Below are 16,981 nucleotides of genomic sequence, written 5' to 3'. Positions count from 1 at the left end.
TCTGTGGTATTCTGAGTAGGATTCAATGATTGAATGACTGTGACGAGCTTCAAACTCCTGAAGGCTGGGCGTTAGTGACAGACGCAAAAGAATCAATGGATTCTATTCCAACCTGATTGAGAACCGACAAATGATTAGCCGTGCCGTGACAGGGTGCATAGAACATTTTCACTGAGAGGATGGGAGGTAGCCACTGACAACGGTGAAACCCTACATACAGCTTGCCATGGAAAGGAGTAAGAAGGATTGGATGAAGATAGTAGGAAAGCAGAGAGACGGAAGGGACAAAGCATCTCCATTCGCTTATCTGAAATTCTCACCAATGAATTACATAAGTATCTCTATCTTTATGTTTTATTCATATATCATCCATAACCATTTGAATTTGCCTGACTAGGATTTACAAGGTGACCATAGCTTGCTTCATACCAACAATCTCCGTGGGATCGACCTTTACTCGCGTAAGGTTTATTACTTGGACGACCCAGTGCACTTGCTGGTTAGTTGTGCGAAGTTGTGATAAAGAGTTGAGATTACAATTGTGCGTACCATGTTGATGGCGCCATTGATGATCACAATTTTGTGCACCAAGTTTTTGGCGCCGTTGCCGGGGATTGTTGAGTTTGGACAACTGACGGTTCATCTTGTTGCTTAGATTAGGTATTTTTTTTCAGAGTTCTTAAGAATGAATTCTAGTGTTTCAAGGTGATGTTCTTATCATCACGAAAGCTGATTGATTTTTATCAATTTAGCCCTTGAATGCAATGTCCTGCTGAAGCTTGGCTAGCCATGTCTAATTCCTTTAGGCTGAAGCTTTAGACTAACATTGCATGATTCCTGGAATTCTCATTAAGAATTTTGATATCTTTATTTTCTTTTCCACTTAATTTTTGAAAAAAAACCAAAAAAATTACAAAATCATAAAAAAAACCAAAAATATTTTATGTTTCTTATTGAGACACTAGTCTCATTTTAAGTTTGGTGTCAATTGCATGTGTCTGTTCTTCTTGCATTTTTCATGTGTCTTCAGTGATCTTCAAGTTGTTCTTGATGATTTTCTTGCTCTGATCTTTAAATTCTCTTATCTTTAGTGTTTTGTTGTTTCTCATATGCATTCTCAATTTGTTAGTGTCAGTAGTATACAAACTTTTAAGTTTGGTGTCTTGCATGCATTGTTTATTTAGTTGCACTTTGATTATTCCTCATTATTAAAAATCCAAAAAATTTTTAATTTGTATCTTTTCAAGTCAATAATACAGAGAATTGAAGATTCAGAACATACTGCAGAGGAATTACACAGAAAAAGCTGGGCGTTCAAAACGCCTAGTGAGGAAGGAAAACTGGCGTTTAAATGCCAGCCAGGGTGCCTGGCTGGGCGTTTAACGCCCAAAAGGGGTGAGTTTTGGGCGTTAAACGCCAGAATGTGCACCATTTTGGGCGTTTAACGCCAGGATGGCACAAGAGGGAAGATTTTGTTTTTAATGCCAATTTTTTTCAATTTTTCAAAATTTTTCAAAATCAAATCTTTTTCAAATCATATCTTTTCAATCATATATTTTCAAAATCAATTTCTTTCCATTTTCAAAAATACTTGCTAACAATTAATGATTTGATTCAACATTTCAAGTATGTTGCCTTTTCTGTTAAGAAAGGTTTAATGTTTGAATCATATCTTTTCTTGTTAGCCAAGTCATTAATTTTCAAAATCAAATCTTTTTAAATTGATTTTCAAATCATATCTTCTCAATCACATCTTTTTAAAACTATATCTTTTTCAATCATATCTTCTTAAATCACATCTTTTTCAAAATAGTTTTCAATCATATTTCAAAATCTTTTTCAAAGATCACTTGATTTCTTTTTCACTCTTAGTTTTCGAAAATCAATTAGTATTTTTCAAAATGTTTTTAAAATCTTTTTAATTTATTTTCGAAAATTTTCCCCCTCTTCTCACATCCTTCTATTTATGGACTAACACTCCTCCTCAATGCACAATTCGAACTCTATCTTTCTAAGTTCGAATTCTTCTACCTCTTCCTTCTATTTTTCTTTTCCTCTGACACCTCAAGGAATCTCTATACTGTGACATAGAGGATTTCATATTCTCTTGTTCTCTTCTCTTTCATATGAGCAGGAGCAAAGACAAAAGCATTCTTGTTGAGGCTGACCCTGAACCTGAAAGGACCTTGAAGCGAAAGCTAAGAGAAGCTAAAGCACAATTCTCTGTAGAGGACCTAACAGAAATCTTCAAAGAAGAAGACATGGCAGCCGAAAACAACAACAATGCCAACAATGCAAGGAAGTTGCTGGGTGACTTTACTGCACCTACTCCCGACTTCTATGGGAGAAGCATTTCTATCCCTGCCATTGGAGCAAACAACTCTGAGCTTAAGCCTCAATTAGTTTCTCTGATGCAACAGAATTGCAAGTTCCATGGACTTCCATTGGAAGATCCTCATCAGTTTTTAGCTGAGTTCTTGCAAATCTGTGAGACTGTCAAGACTAATGGGGTTGACCCTGAGGTCTACATACTTATGCTATTCCCTTTTGCTGTAAGAGACAGAGCTAGGATATGGTTGGACTCACAACCTAAAGAAAGCCTGAACTCTTGGGAAACGCTAGTCAATGCCTTCTTGGCAAAGTTTTTTCCACCTCAAAAATTGAGTAAGCTTAGAGTGGAAGTCCAAACCTTTAGACAGAAGGAAGGTGAATCCCTCTATGAAGCTTAGGAAAGATACAAACAATTGATCAGAAAGTGTCCTTCTGACATGCTTTCTGAATGGAGCATCATAGGTATCTTCTATGATGGTCTGTCTGAACTGTCCAAGATGTCATTGGATAGTTCTGCTGGAGGCTCTCTTCATCTGAGAAGACGCCTGCAGAAGCTCAAGAACTGATTGAAATGGTTGCAAATAACCAATTCATGTACACTTCTGAAAGGAATCATGTGAACAATGGGACGAATCAGAAGAAAGGAGCTCTTGAGATTGATACTCTGAATGCCATATTGGCTCAGAACAAAATATTGACTCAGCAAGTCAATATGATTTCTCAAAGTCTGTCTAGAATGCAAGCTGTGCCAAGCAGTACTAAGGATGCTTCATCTGAAGAAGAAGCTTATGATCCTGAGAACCCTTCAATGGAAGAGGTGAATTACATGGGAGAACCCTATGGAAACACCTATAATCCTTCATGGAGAAATTATCCAAATCTCTCATGGAAGGATCAACAGAGACCTCAACAAGGTTTCAACAATAATGGTGGAAGAAATAGGTTTAGCAATGGCAAGCCTTTTCCATCATCTTCTCAGCAACAGACAGAGAATTCTAAGCAGAGCCACTCTGACTTAGCAACCATGGTCTCTGATCTAATCAAAATCACTCAAAGTTTCATGCCTGAAACAAGGTCCTCCATTAGAAACTTGGAGGCACAAGTGGGTCAGCTGAGTAAGAAAATTACTGAACTCCCTCCTAGCACTCTTCCAAGTAATACATAAGAGAATCCAAAAGGAGAGTGCAAGGCCATTAACATGACCTACATGTCCGAATTTGGAGAGGAAGAAGAGGCAGTGAACGCCACTGAGGAAGACCTCAATGGACGTTCACTGGTCTTCAATGAGTTCCCTAATGAGGAACCATGGGAATCTGAGGCTCACACTGAGACCATAGGGATTCCATTGGATTTACTTCTGCCATTCATGAGCTCTGATGAGTATTCTTCCTCTGAAGAGGATGAAAATGTCACTGAAGAGCAAGTTGCCAAGTACCTTGGAGCAATCATGAAGCTAAATGACAAGTTATTTGGTAATGAGACTTGGGAGGATGAAACCCCTTTTCTTACCAAAGAACTGGATAACTTGACTAGGCAGAGATTACCTCAAAAGAGACAGGACCCTGGGAAGTTCTCAATACCTTGTACAGTAGGCACCATGACCTTCAAGAAGGCTCTGTGTGACCTAGGGTCAAACATAAACCTCATGCCTCTCTCTGTAATGGAGAAGCTAGGGATCTTTGGGGTGCAAGCTGCAAAAATCTCACTAGAGATGGCAGACAATTCAAGAAAACAAGCTTATGGACTTGTAGAGGATGTTCTGGTAAAAGTTGAAGACCATTACATCCCTACTGATTTCATAGTCCTAGAGACTGGGAAGTGCATGGATGAATCCATCATCCTTGGCAGACCCTTCCTAGCCACATCAAAGGCTGTGATTGATGTTGACAGAGGAGAATTGGTCATTCAAGTGAATGAAGAATCCCTTGTGTTTAAGGCTCAAGGATATCCCTCTGTAACCATGGAGAGGAAGCATGAAGAGCTTCTCTCAAAACAGAGTCAAACAGAGCCCCCACAGTCAAACTCTAAGTTTGGTGTTGGGAGGCCACAACCAAATTCTAAGTTTGGTGTTGAACCCCCACATTCAAACTCTAAGTTTGGTGTTGGGAGGTTTCAACATTGCTATGAGTATCTGTGAGGCTCCATGAGAGCCCACTGTCAAGCTACTGACATTAAAGAAGCGCTTGTTGGGAGGCAACCCAATGTTATATTTATCTATTTTTCCTTTGTTATTTTATGTTTTCTGTAGGTTGATGATCATGGGAAGTCACAAAATCAATTAAAAAAGTAAAAACAGAATGAAAAATAGAAAGAAAAATAGCACACCCTAGAGGAAGACCTTGCTGGCGTTTAAACGTCAGTAAGGGCAGCAAATGGGCGTTTAACGCCCAGTCTGGCACCATTCTGGGCGTTTAACGCCAGAAAGGGGCACCAGACTGGCGTTAAACGCCAGGAAAGGGCAAGAAGTTGGTGTTAAATGCCAGAAATGGGCACCAGCCCGGCGTTTAACGCCAGAATTGGCATAAAGAGCATTTTTGCTCGCCACTTGGTGCAGGGATGAATTTTCCTTGACACCTCAGGATCTGTGGATCCCACAGGATCCCCACCTACCCCACCACTCTCTCTCTTCTTCACCCATTCACCGATCACCTCAATACCTCTTCCCCAAAAACCCCTCACCTATCAAATCCCACTATTCTCTTCACCACTCACATCCATCCTTCATAAAACCCCACCTACCTCAGCATTCAAATTCAAAAAACTTTCCCTCCCAAACCCACCCTCACATAGCCGAACCCTACCCCTCTCTCCACCCCTATATAAACCCATCTTCACTCTTTCATTTTCACACACCCTAAACACTACTTCTCCCCCTTTGGCCGAACCACAAAGCCATCTCCATCTCCTCTATTTCTTCTTCTTTCTTCTTTTGCTCGAGGACGAGAAAACCTTTTAAGTTTGGTGTGGTAAAAGCATTGCTTTTTGTTTTTCCATAACCATTTATGGCACCCAAGGCTGGAGAAACCTCTAGAAAGAGGAAAGGAAAGGCAAAAGCTTCCACCTCCGAGTCATGGGAGATGGAGAGATTCATCTCAAGGGTGCATCAAGACCACTTCTATGAAGTTGTGGCCTTGAAGAAGGTGATCCTTGAGGTCCCTTTCAAACTAAAAAAGAGTGAATATCCGGAGATCCGACATGAGATCCGAAGAAGAGGTTGGGAAGTTCTTACCAACCCCATTCAACAAGTCAGAATCTTAATGGTTCAAGAGTTCTATGCCAATGCATGGATCACCAAGAACCATGATCAAAGTGTGAACCCGAACCCAAAGAATTGGCTCACAATGGTTAGGGGGAAATGCTTAGATTTTAGTCCGGAAAATGTAAGGTTGGCATTCAACTTGCCCATGATGCAAGGAGATGAACACCCTTACACTAGAAGGGTCAACTTTGATCAAAGGTTGGACCAAGTCCTCATAGACATCTGTGAAGAGGGCGCTCAATGGAAGAGAGATTCAAGAGGAAAGCCGGTTCAACTGAGAAGGCATGACCTCAAGCCCATGGCTAGAGGATGGTTGGAGTTTATCCAACGCTCAATCATTCCGACTAGCAACCGGTCCGAAGTTACTATAGATCGGGCTATCATGATTCATAGCATCATGATTAGAGAGGAAGTAGAAGTTCATGATGTTATATCCCAAGAACTTTATAAGGTGGCGGACAAGTCCTCTACCTTGGCAAGGTTAGCCTTTCCTCATCTCATTTGTCACCTCTGTTATTCAGTTGGAGTTGACATAGAGGGAGACACCCTCATTGATGAGGACAAGCCCATCACTAAGAAAAGGATGGAGCAAACAAGAGACCCCTCTCATCATGAAATCCCTGAGATGCCTCAAGGGATGCACTTTTCTCCACAAAACTATTGGGAGCAAATCAATACCTCCCTAGGAGAATTGAGTTCCAACATGGGACAACTAAGGGTGGAGCACCAAGAACATTCCATCCTCCTCCATGAAATTAGAGAAGATCAAAGAATCATGAGAGAGGAGCAACAAAGGCAAGGAAGAGATATTGAGGAGCTCAAGCACTCCATAAGATCTTCAAGAGGAAGAACAAGCCGCCATCACTAAGGTGGACCCGTTTTTTAATCTCCTTGTTCTTTATTTTTCTGTTTTCGAAAAATCATGCTTATGTCTATTCATGTTTGTGTCTTATGATCATTAGTGTCTTAGTGTCTATGCCTTAAAGTTATGAATGTCCTATGAATCTGTAACACCCTAATATTCAAATCCTTATGCTCGAGTCATAAGTCAATGATATTATGGTGGTACGACTCTCAGGTGGATTTTTAATATATAAATATAGGTAATTTCGAAAGGAGTATTAATCGAGAAGCCTGAAAAGAGTAGAAATAAAATCGCGAAGACGTATCACTCACGTTTCGACATCGAAAAGATAAAACGTGAAGCCGAAAGCGATATACTGGTAATACTGGAAGACAGAGTGCTTTGGGCCACGGACAAGACTCATAAAGTAGCTGTGTTCAAGAATCATCATACTTAACTAGGAGAATCAATAACACTATCTGGATTCTGAGTTCCTATAGAAGCCAATCATTCTGAATTTCAAAGGATAGAGTGAGATGCCAAAACTATTCAGAGGCAAAAAGCTAAAGCCCCGCTCATCTAATTAATACTGATCTTCATAGATGTTTTTGGAGTTCATTGCATATTCTCTTCTTTTTATCTTATTTGATTTTCAGTTGCTTGGGGACAAGCAACAATTTAAGTTTGGTGTTGTGATGAGCGGATAATTTATACGCTTTTTGGCATTGTTTTTAGTATGTTTTAGTTAGTTTTTAGTATATTTTTATTAGTTTTTAGTTAAAATTCACTTTTCTGGACTTTACTATGAGTTTGTGTGTTTTTCTATGATTTCAGGTATTTTCTGGCTGAAATTGAGGACCTGAGCAAAAATCTGATTCAGAGGCTGAAAAGGACTGCAGATGCTGTTGGATTCTGACCTCCCTACACTCAAAGTGAATTTTCTGGAGCTACAGAAGCCCAATTGGCGCGTTCTCTACTGCGTTGGAAAGTAGACATCCTGGACTTTCCAGAAATATATAATAGTCCATACTTTTCCGAGATTTGATGGCCCAAACCGGCGTTCCAAATCAGCTCAAAACTGCCCGGCGTTAAACGCCGGAACTGGCACAAGAATGGGAGTTAAACGCCCAAACTGGCACAAAAGCTGGCGTTTAACTCCAAGAGAAGTCTCTACACGAAAATGCTTCAATGCTCAGCCCAAGCACACACCAAGTGGGCCCGGAAGTGGATTTTTATGTCATTTACTCATCCTTGTAAACCCTAGGCTAGTAGTTCTCTACAAATAGGACATTTTACTATTGTATTCTTATATCTTTGGATCACTTTAGATCTTTTGATCATCTTTGGATATCTAGTTCTTAGATCATGGGAGGCTGGCCATTCGGCCATGCCTAGACCTTGTTCTTATGTATTTTCAACGGTGGAGTTTCTACACACCAAAGATTAAGGTGTGGAGCTCTGCTGTACCTCGAGTATTAATGCAATTACTATTGTTCTTCTATTCAATTCAGCTTATTCTTGTTCTTAGATATTCATTTGCACCCAAGAACATGATGAATGTGATGATTATGTGACACTCATCATCATTCTCACTTATGAACGAGTGCCTGACAACCACTTCTGTTCTACAAGCAAACAAGGCTTGAATGTTTATCTCTTGGATCCCTTAATCGGAATTTTCGTGGTATAAGCTAGAATTGATGGCGGCATTCAAGAGAATCCGGAAGCTCTAAACCTTGTCTGTGGTATTCTGAGTAGGATTCAATGATTGAATAACTGTGACGAGCTTCAAACTCCTGAAGGCTGGGCGTTAGTGACAGACGCAAAAGAATCAATGGATTCTATTCCAACCTGATTGAGAACCGACATATGATTAGCCGTGCCGTGATAGGGTGCGTAGAACATTTTCACTGAGAGGATGGGAGGTAGCCACTGACAACGGTGAAACCCTACATACAGCTTGCCATGGAAAGGAGTAAGAAGGATTGGATGAAGACAATAGGAAAGCAGAGAGACGGAAGGGAAAAAGCATCTCCATTCGCTTATCTGAAATTCTCACCAATGAATTACATAAGTATCTCTATCTTTATGCTTTATTCATATATCATCCATAACCATTTGAATCTGGCTGACTAAGATTTACAAGGTGACCATAGCTTGCTTCATACCAACAATCTCCGTGGGATCGACCCTTACTCGCGTAAGGTTTATTACTTGGACGACCCAGTGCACTTGCTGGTTAGTTGTGCAAAGTTGTGATAAAGAGTTGAGATTACAATTGTGCGTACCATGTTGATGGCGCCATTGATGATCACAATTTCGTGCACCACATATATTGGTCAATCACCACATCCCCCACCTCTTCCGCCAAACTAACATCAGAAGGGGTCTGGCATACCTCATCCGCAGTGATCATGAAAGGATGATCTTTCCCCCAGAGCGACGACCCCTCACTCCGCTCAACAAAACCATGCAAATTTTTCTGGTTATCACAAAACCTATAAACCTCTTCCATGGGAACATCATCCTTCTCATCATCAGAAACGTCGGACAAATCCACCACATCACCTTTTCTCTTCTTAGCAATAACTTTCCTCCTCCCCTGCCTTGGCTGATCAACCTCGCCAACGCCGACCTTCTCTACCTTAGACGAGGATACCTCTTTATCCAAACCTTTGCTCTTCACCCGAGACCTCAAACTCACTGCAGATACACCTGGGTACTTACCACCTGAAAAACAGAAAAACAAAACCTGTTCAAAAAACCTCAGATATGATACAACATCCATAATTCAAAATCTTACCCAAATATTCCACAACACCAGCCTTATTTTCCTCCCATTGAAGCAGATCATAAACAGAAATCAATTCATGCCGATCAACAACCTCGGTCAAAAACTCGATCATGCACTCATCTTTTGGACTTATAGATTAGGGACCTAAAATGTTCTGAAGCTCCGAACACCACCAGATCAGAGAGGAAATCTTTCCCCCAAATGCTCATCCACATAAAACGGAAAGTTATCCTCGCAGCTACTTACCTTAAGGTACATTTCCTTAAAGTTCTTAAAAGATGATTTGTATAGCTTGAACACACCAAACCCCGGATAGCTATTCAAATTTACCCAACCACCCTTCCAAACACCCTTCGCCTGAAACAATGAGAAGAACAGCTCCACTGATGGATTCTCTTCCAAAAACTCCATAAGAATCTCAAACGCCCGAAGGAAAGCCCAACCATTGGGGTGAAGTTGCGAAGGCGCACAGTTTAACTGCTTCAGAACTTTACACTCAAAATCACTGAAAGGGATTCTCACCCTTAGTTCCTCCAATACACAGCTATACATAAAGAAATGCTCAAAACCCTCCCCTCTATGAAAAACCCTACCATCAACAGTACATGGTAACAACTCCAATCGAACCCCATAATTAACCCTAACAACCTTTAACTTATCTATCTCATTCACAGCACCAGCATCCAAAAATAGAGAGACACGATCTCTTACATCATCATTCACCCAGTCATAAGACCAATCAACCTCCCCTTTCGTTTCTTTCTCATAACCCATTGAAAAATCAAAAGCAGAGAAAGAGAAGAAGAGAAAACGGTTAAGTAGAAAAACCAAAAATAACCAAGAAAAACTCACCTCTTTTACTCATGTTTTGGTTGATAACACTTGAGGAAAACAAAACAGCAAGCATGCAACCCTTAAGATTTCCTAAAACTTTAATTCACCCACTTTAACCCAAAATTTCCCTTCCCATCAAATCAATCACGTCAAAACCCAATAAACCCACCTTGGAAACACGCAAACTCATTAATACCTTCATTTAATTATTTCTCTATCCTAATCATGAATGCCTATAGTCCCAGTAATTGTTCAATAAAGCACCTTGACCTAGGGGCTACAAGGTTAAACCACACGCCGAACTGTTCAGCAACCAATTCATACATCATTAAAAGCTCAACCTGCTTCATTAAACATTTTTCCAAGCCAAGCTTGGGGGCTGTGGTCCGACCATTACAAATCCGATATTATAAATTAGTTTTATCATTCATAACTCGGCATTATTCACATCATTACTCAGAAAATCAACGTCACAGTTCGGTATTACAATCATTAAATCGGCATTACAATTACTAATCGGAAATCAATGTCATTTATTGAAAAGTGACGTTACAATTCAGTTCAACGGATTGCTTCACAAATATGAAACATCCAACCTGACATTTATCCTCATTATTGCTCTTTAATACAGACAATAAAATAGGAACATAACAGATTTATACATTATCACCTATAAAAAGGTATGATTTTCTATTCTAAAGGGACATTGAATTCTCAATACTAACTTAAGCTTCGGAGTGCCCTTGCAGCTACACCCCCCTGTTTCTTGCTCAAAGCTTTACGCGATTGGACACCCTCTTGGAGTAAAAGCTCGAATTGTCACAAGGCTTAAAGGTCGGCACGAAGGTAATAGCTCGGTGTTGACTCCTAGAGACTGAGCTCTCCCTCCAGGTATCCATACAAGAACAAGTTTAATTATTAAAAAAATTAAAAAATTAAATTTTATTAGTCCAAAGAGGTAAAAATACTAAAAATACAAATTTTAACATTAATTTTAAAGAATTTGGCCCAAACCAAACCAACGGGCCAAACCGATTAAACCGAACCCAAACTGGGCCTGTGGCCTAATATATAAACATGAAGTTCAGCTCTTCTTCCCCATATCAAAAGGGAAACTCGTTGAAACTCCATGAAAGGGAAGGAGCAAGATCTCAAACCCTAACCTCTCACTCAATCTCCCATAACCTCAAATCTAGAGTTCTGATTGCCGTACCATTTACGACCACGCGACCACTGTGTCGAGCTCTACGAAACCTACCGAACCATTTGATAAGAAAATCTCAATTTATCACTCAGCCTTCCTCTCCTAAAATTCAAAAATTTGAGATTTTGAATTTGATAGATTTTGTGATTTTGATGTTGTAGGTTTGAATTAGATTGAAAAAATGATTGGGTTCGGTTCTGTTAATGCTTGAGGAAGGTTGAAACCCTCAAACTCCTTGTGGATTATTGAATTAGTAAGCTTTGATGTTGATTGTGGTGACATGTTGTGGAAATAGATTGAATTATGTTGAATTGAGGTCCATGGGCGATATTGAAAGTTGGAGATTGAACCTTGGAGGCTGGAATTCCATTTGGAAAGGCTTTGGGGATATGGACACTTGAGGAATGGGGAAATTGAGGTGATTTTGGCTAAGGGAAAAATCATTCAAGGTATGATTTTGGTTTCTCGTAGATAATATATAATGTCATGTGAAAACTTAGGCTAGAGGACCATAGGATAGGTTGGAATGTGAAATTATGTTAATGTTTGGTAATCTTGATGAAAATATTGAGTAGAGTATAACATTGTATTATGCATAAATGTTTGTGATATTTGGTGATGATGATTAATGGTGAGGATGTGATGATAGTATGATGAATTTGTGGGTTGTGTGGGATGAAAATGCTAAGAATTTGGGGTTCGCAAGTTATGGAAAGAGATGGAATATGTATGGGTCTGTTTTTTATGCAAATGGAGATGATTTGTGGTGTGAGATTTTGGTTTTTGAATGAAAGTTGGTAAAAAAAATAGAGGTTTGTAATTTTTGGAGAAAAACTAATATTTTCCAAATTTTGGGAGGCCATAACTTAGCTTCCAGATCCTCAAACTTTTTCAAACTTATTTTAAATGAAAATTGGGTCTCTGAAGTTTACGCCGTTTAAAGAACGGACAAAAAATAATTTTTAAAGATAAAGTTATGCGCGTTGGAAGTTTGGTGTGCAAAAGTGAATTCTGCAGGATTTAACAGCTTTTAACCTTTATGGAGGACATGCGTAAGCGGACACACACACGACGCAGATGTTAGGCTCTGTCCAGACGTCTCGCGTACATAAGCGTATGCATGCATATGCGAGAGGGGAGTTTTATAGGCTCGCACACGCGATGCGAGACGTCTCTTCTATCCAAGGGGCTCACGTACGCGGACAATGGTCACGTACGCGAGTTGAGCAAATGACACCCCCGCGTACGCAAAATATGGCATCCGTACGCGGAACCCATATTTTTTAAAAAATAGATTTTTGTGATTTTCAACCTATTTTCTAACTTTCAAACCTCTATAGTTACCTCCTAAAGTCCCACTTTAGTTTATAAATCATAAAGAGAGGGGTAAAACTTAGAGAAGGAGTTAACTTGATGGTGAAGAAAGTTTTGAAGTAATGAATTATGGTTGAGAAAGTGTGGAAATGATAATGGTGTTATGTATAATGACAAAATTGACAATGAATGATTGATACTGAATTAATTATTGGCTTATGCACTTTCACTTATATGAGATACGAGTTTTCCTGGGTAGATGCAGTGGCTAGCTACCACTCACTCTAGGTTGAGACTCGATACTCTGTTGATCCTACGTCGTAAGATGTGGCTGGGCACTTTAACTCTCCAGACATTCCCCCAATAAGCTAAATTTGATGATTGATTGTAAAATCTATGCATAGATTCTTAGGGATGCGCGCACAGAAGGACTGTCCAGGGGTAACTACCGGACATATCGGGTTTGGCTATATAATCGACAGATGAGACTCATCAGCGATAGAGCAAGCATACATCATATGCATTTGTCTGTTTTGTTTGAGTTTGCATTACTTGGGATTTCCTACTTGATAATCTATGCTTAACTGCTATATATTCTGTTTGTTGTAACTAAAATCTATCTGTGTTTTCTTTGTCTGTATTATATGTCTATGCAACTAAGAAATTCCTTGTCTGGTGGAAGAGGGACGAGGGTTGTTCCACCAAAGTTTGGAGGCTTGGAGGTGAGTGAGAATTGAAGGGTTAAGTTATAATTGGATTAGAACCTAGGTACATTAGATAGTTTACCTTCTTTCTGGTTTAACTTATAATGCTAAGCTTTAAATCTGAGTATCGGAATTCTAGGATCGCCTGTGTTTTTTTGGGACCTTATATATTATGTATGTTGGCACCATTACCATACTGAGAACTCCCGATTCTCATTCCTTACACATATTTGTGGTTTTCAGATATAGGTCGAGAAGCACCTCGCTAGGCGTCTAGAGTTTTCTTCCGCAGCAAAGTCGGGTTGCTATATTTTGATGTTTTGGCTTTTTATATATGTTGGTAGCGCGAAATTGTGATCAATACTTTTCACAAATCAAATAATCCCCAGTAATGAATCCAAAAACTTGGTGTTCAATACCATGGCATAAACACAACTTCGCACAACTAACCAGCAAGTGTACTGGGTCGTCCAAGTAATAAACCTTACGCGAGTAAGGGTCGATCCCACAGAGATTGTTGGTATGAAGCAAGCTATGGTCACCTTGTAAATCTTAGTCAGGCAAACTCAAATGGGTTTGGTGATAAACGCATAAAACATAAAGATAAAGATAGAGATACTTATGTAATTCATTGGTAGGAATTTCAGATAAGCGTATGAAGATGCCTTCCCTTCCGTCTCTCTGCTTTCCTACTGTCTTCATCCAATCCTTCTTCCTCCTTTCCATGGCAAGGTCAAGCAAGGGTTTCACCGTTGTCAGTGGCTACCTCCCATCCTCTCAGTGGAAATGTTCAACGCACCCTGTCACGGCACGGCTATCCATCTGTCGGTTCTCGATCAGGCCAGAATAGAATCCAGTGATTCTTTTGCGTCTGTCACTAACGCCCCGCCCTCAGGAGTTTGAAGCACGTCACAGTCATTCAATGATTGAATCCTACTCAGAATACCACAGACAAGGTTAGACCTTCTGGATTCTCTTGAATGCCGCCATCAGTTCTAGCCTATACCACGAAGACTCTGATCTCACGGAATGGCTGGCTCGTTTGTCAGGCGATCAACCATGCATCGTGTATCAGGAATCCAAGAGATATTCACCCAATCGAAGGTAGAACGGAGGTGGTTGTCAGTCACACGTTCATAGGTGAGAATGATGATGAGTGTCACGGATCATCACATTCATCAAGTTGAAGAACAAGTGATATCTTAGAACAAGAACAAGCGGAATTGAATAGAAGAACAATAGTAATTGCATTAATACTTGAGGTACAGCAGAGCTCCACACCTTAATCTATGGTGTGTAGAAACTCCACCGTTGAAAATACATAAGAACAAAGGTCTAGGCATGGCCGAATGGCCAGCCTCCCAAAGTGGGTTCAATCATAAAAACATGATTGAAAGATTGATCTAGAGATCTAAAGTGATCAAAAGATTCAAATACAATAGTAAAAGGTCCTACTTATAGAGAACTAGTAGCCTAGGGTGTACAAAGATGAGTAAATGACATAAAAATCCACTTCCGGGCCCACTTGGTGTGTGCTTGGGCTGAGCATTGAAGCATTTTCGTGTAGAGACTCCTCTTGGAGTTAAACGCCAGCTTTGGTGCCAGTTTGGGCGTTTAACTCCCATTCTTGTGCCAGTTCCGGCGTTTAACGCTGGAATTCCTGAGGGTGACTTTGAACGTCGGTTTGGGCCATCAAATCTTGGGCAAAGTATGGACTATCATATATTGCTGGAAAGCCCAGGATGTCTACTTTCCAACGCCGTTGAGAGCGCGCCAATTGGGCTTCGGTAGCTCCAGAAAATCCACTTCGAATGCAGGGAGGTCAGAATCCAACAGCATCTGCAGTCCTTTTTGGTCTCTGAATCAGATTTTTGCTCAGGTCCCTCAATTTCAGCCAGAAAATACCTGAAATCACAGAAAAACACACAAACTCATAGTAAAGTCCAGAAAAGTGAATTTTAACTAAAAACTAATAAAAATAGACTAAAAACTAACTAGATCATACTAAAAACATACTAAAAACAATGCCAAAAAGCGTACAAATTATCCGCTCATCATATGTATATGTGTATTTAGACTTCTCCTATGTGTATGTTTTACCTTTGTACCTCATAGAGGCTTTATGGAGAACTAGGTGTTCATTTTGGGTATTTTGGGAGACTTTGAGAATGTGTATTTGTATGTAAATATTCTCCGGCCGGCCTTGACTTCGCGGATAAAGTTCGGAGCTTGATACTCTGTATTTTTTTTGGATATTCTGCTCTTTATGTATCTATATCTTTACTTTTCTTCTTAGCCAAGTAACTGTTTACGCGAGCGATGCGCTTTTCTTTTTGCGACTTGTTGCTTAAACTTTCTTTCAAGGCTCCTCGAATATTACATTCATTCAACTATTATTATGTATATATTTTACTTTAGAGGTCATAATACCACACCACCTCTGTTTTATGGCTTAAGCGTAAAGCTCTGTATGGTTGGGTGTTACATGCATAAATACTCAAATTTCACGGGGATTTTGAGTATTTACTCAAATTAGATATAAAATTATTCATGTCAGCTCATTTAATTGCACTAAAACATACGCTTAAGATAATTAAAAAAAAATTCTGTTAACGAGTTGATATGCTATACAAAAATTTCTTTTTGTAGGAGTAGAGCTTAGTTTAGAGTTCAGACAATGGGAGACCATGACCCTCTCAAAGTTTTTATAAAAGAATTAGTAAAATTATTATAGAAGAACAAATGTAGCTTAATTAGTTTAAGTTTTACACTTTTACATTAAAGTTGTGGGATCAACTCTCACTTTTTGTATTTATTCAATCATTTTGATTTTATACAGTAACATTTTAGACTTGGACTTCATTGGACTTTCATAAATTAAAGGCCTTATTGGCTTATTCATACAAATTAAAATTTCATTTTCATTATAATTTATTATTCTCATTATCCACAAAATTTTATAATTTTAATTTTTAGGGTTTAACTAACATGTATTTTAAAAGTACATTTTAACATTACAAATTACGTCAGACATCTCCGTTACATTTCACAATCTCAGTTGGACAGAGGGATTCAAATGTCTCATTTTGAAAAAGTCAGAGACATAAACATATTTTTTAATCCTCAGATACTAAAGTTTTTATGTGACAAAAATGTTAGAGATCTATTGTCCTTTTCTCTTTTAATTTTAATATTGAAAAAATAATTGTATTTTGCTTTGTTATTGAAAGTGGATATGTTTCACTCAACTGTAGATGTAACATTCAAAGAAATTGAAGGGTCAATTTTCGTTCACATAAAATCGGAGAGTCAATTTTTATTCACATGAAATCGGAGGCCAGCTTTTTAAATTTTATAAATCTAACCGACATATATCTTAATTTTATATTTAAATTTTTTTATTTACAAATCTGATCCATCGATTTGTCTTATAGTGAAAATAAAAAAATTAACTACCGAAAAATTGGATTCTTTGATTTGTGAACCCTCAAATAGGAACTTATCACTCCAAAAATCCGACCCTCATATTTTAATTGAAATTTTGCCTAATTCCAAATCTGAGCCTCAGATTTGGTTTTTGCAATTAAAAAAATAATCACCTCTATATTGAATTAAAATACCCAATTTTTTCATGACTAATGATAACACAATAAAAAATTTTATTACTAAAAAAATGAGCCTCAAAGGATATGGTGTG

General features: G+C 38.9%; 1 non-coding gene across 1 annotated transcript; it reads right to left on the bottom strand.

Annotated features, from left to right (window-relative positions):
* Window positions 1–2,666: 2,666 nt before the first annotated feature.
* LOC112704196 (small nucleolar RNA R71) lies at window positions 2,667–2,774 on the bottom strand. The gene has a single exon (XR_003154832.1). It is a non-coding gene; the product is annotated as a small nucleolar RNA R71 (small nucleolar RNA).
* Window positions 2,775–16,981: the final 14,207 nt, after the last annotated feature.

The sequence above is a fragment of the Arachis hypogaea genome, chromosome 7 (assembly GCF_003086295.3).
Source record: "Arachis hypogaea cultivar Tifrunner chromosome 7, arahy.Tifrunner.gnm2.J5K5, whole genome shotgun sequence".
Taxonomy (NCBI): Eukaryota; Viridiplantae; Streptophyta; class Magnoliopsida; order Fabales; family Fabaceae; genus Arachis; species Arachis hypogaea.
This window is presented reverse-complemented; position numbering and strand designations above follow the sequence as displayed.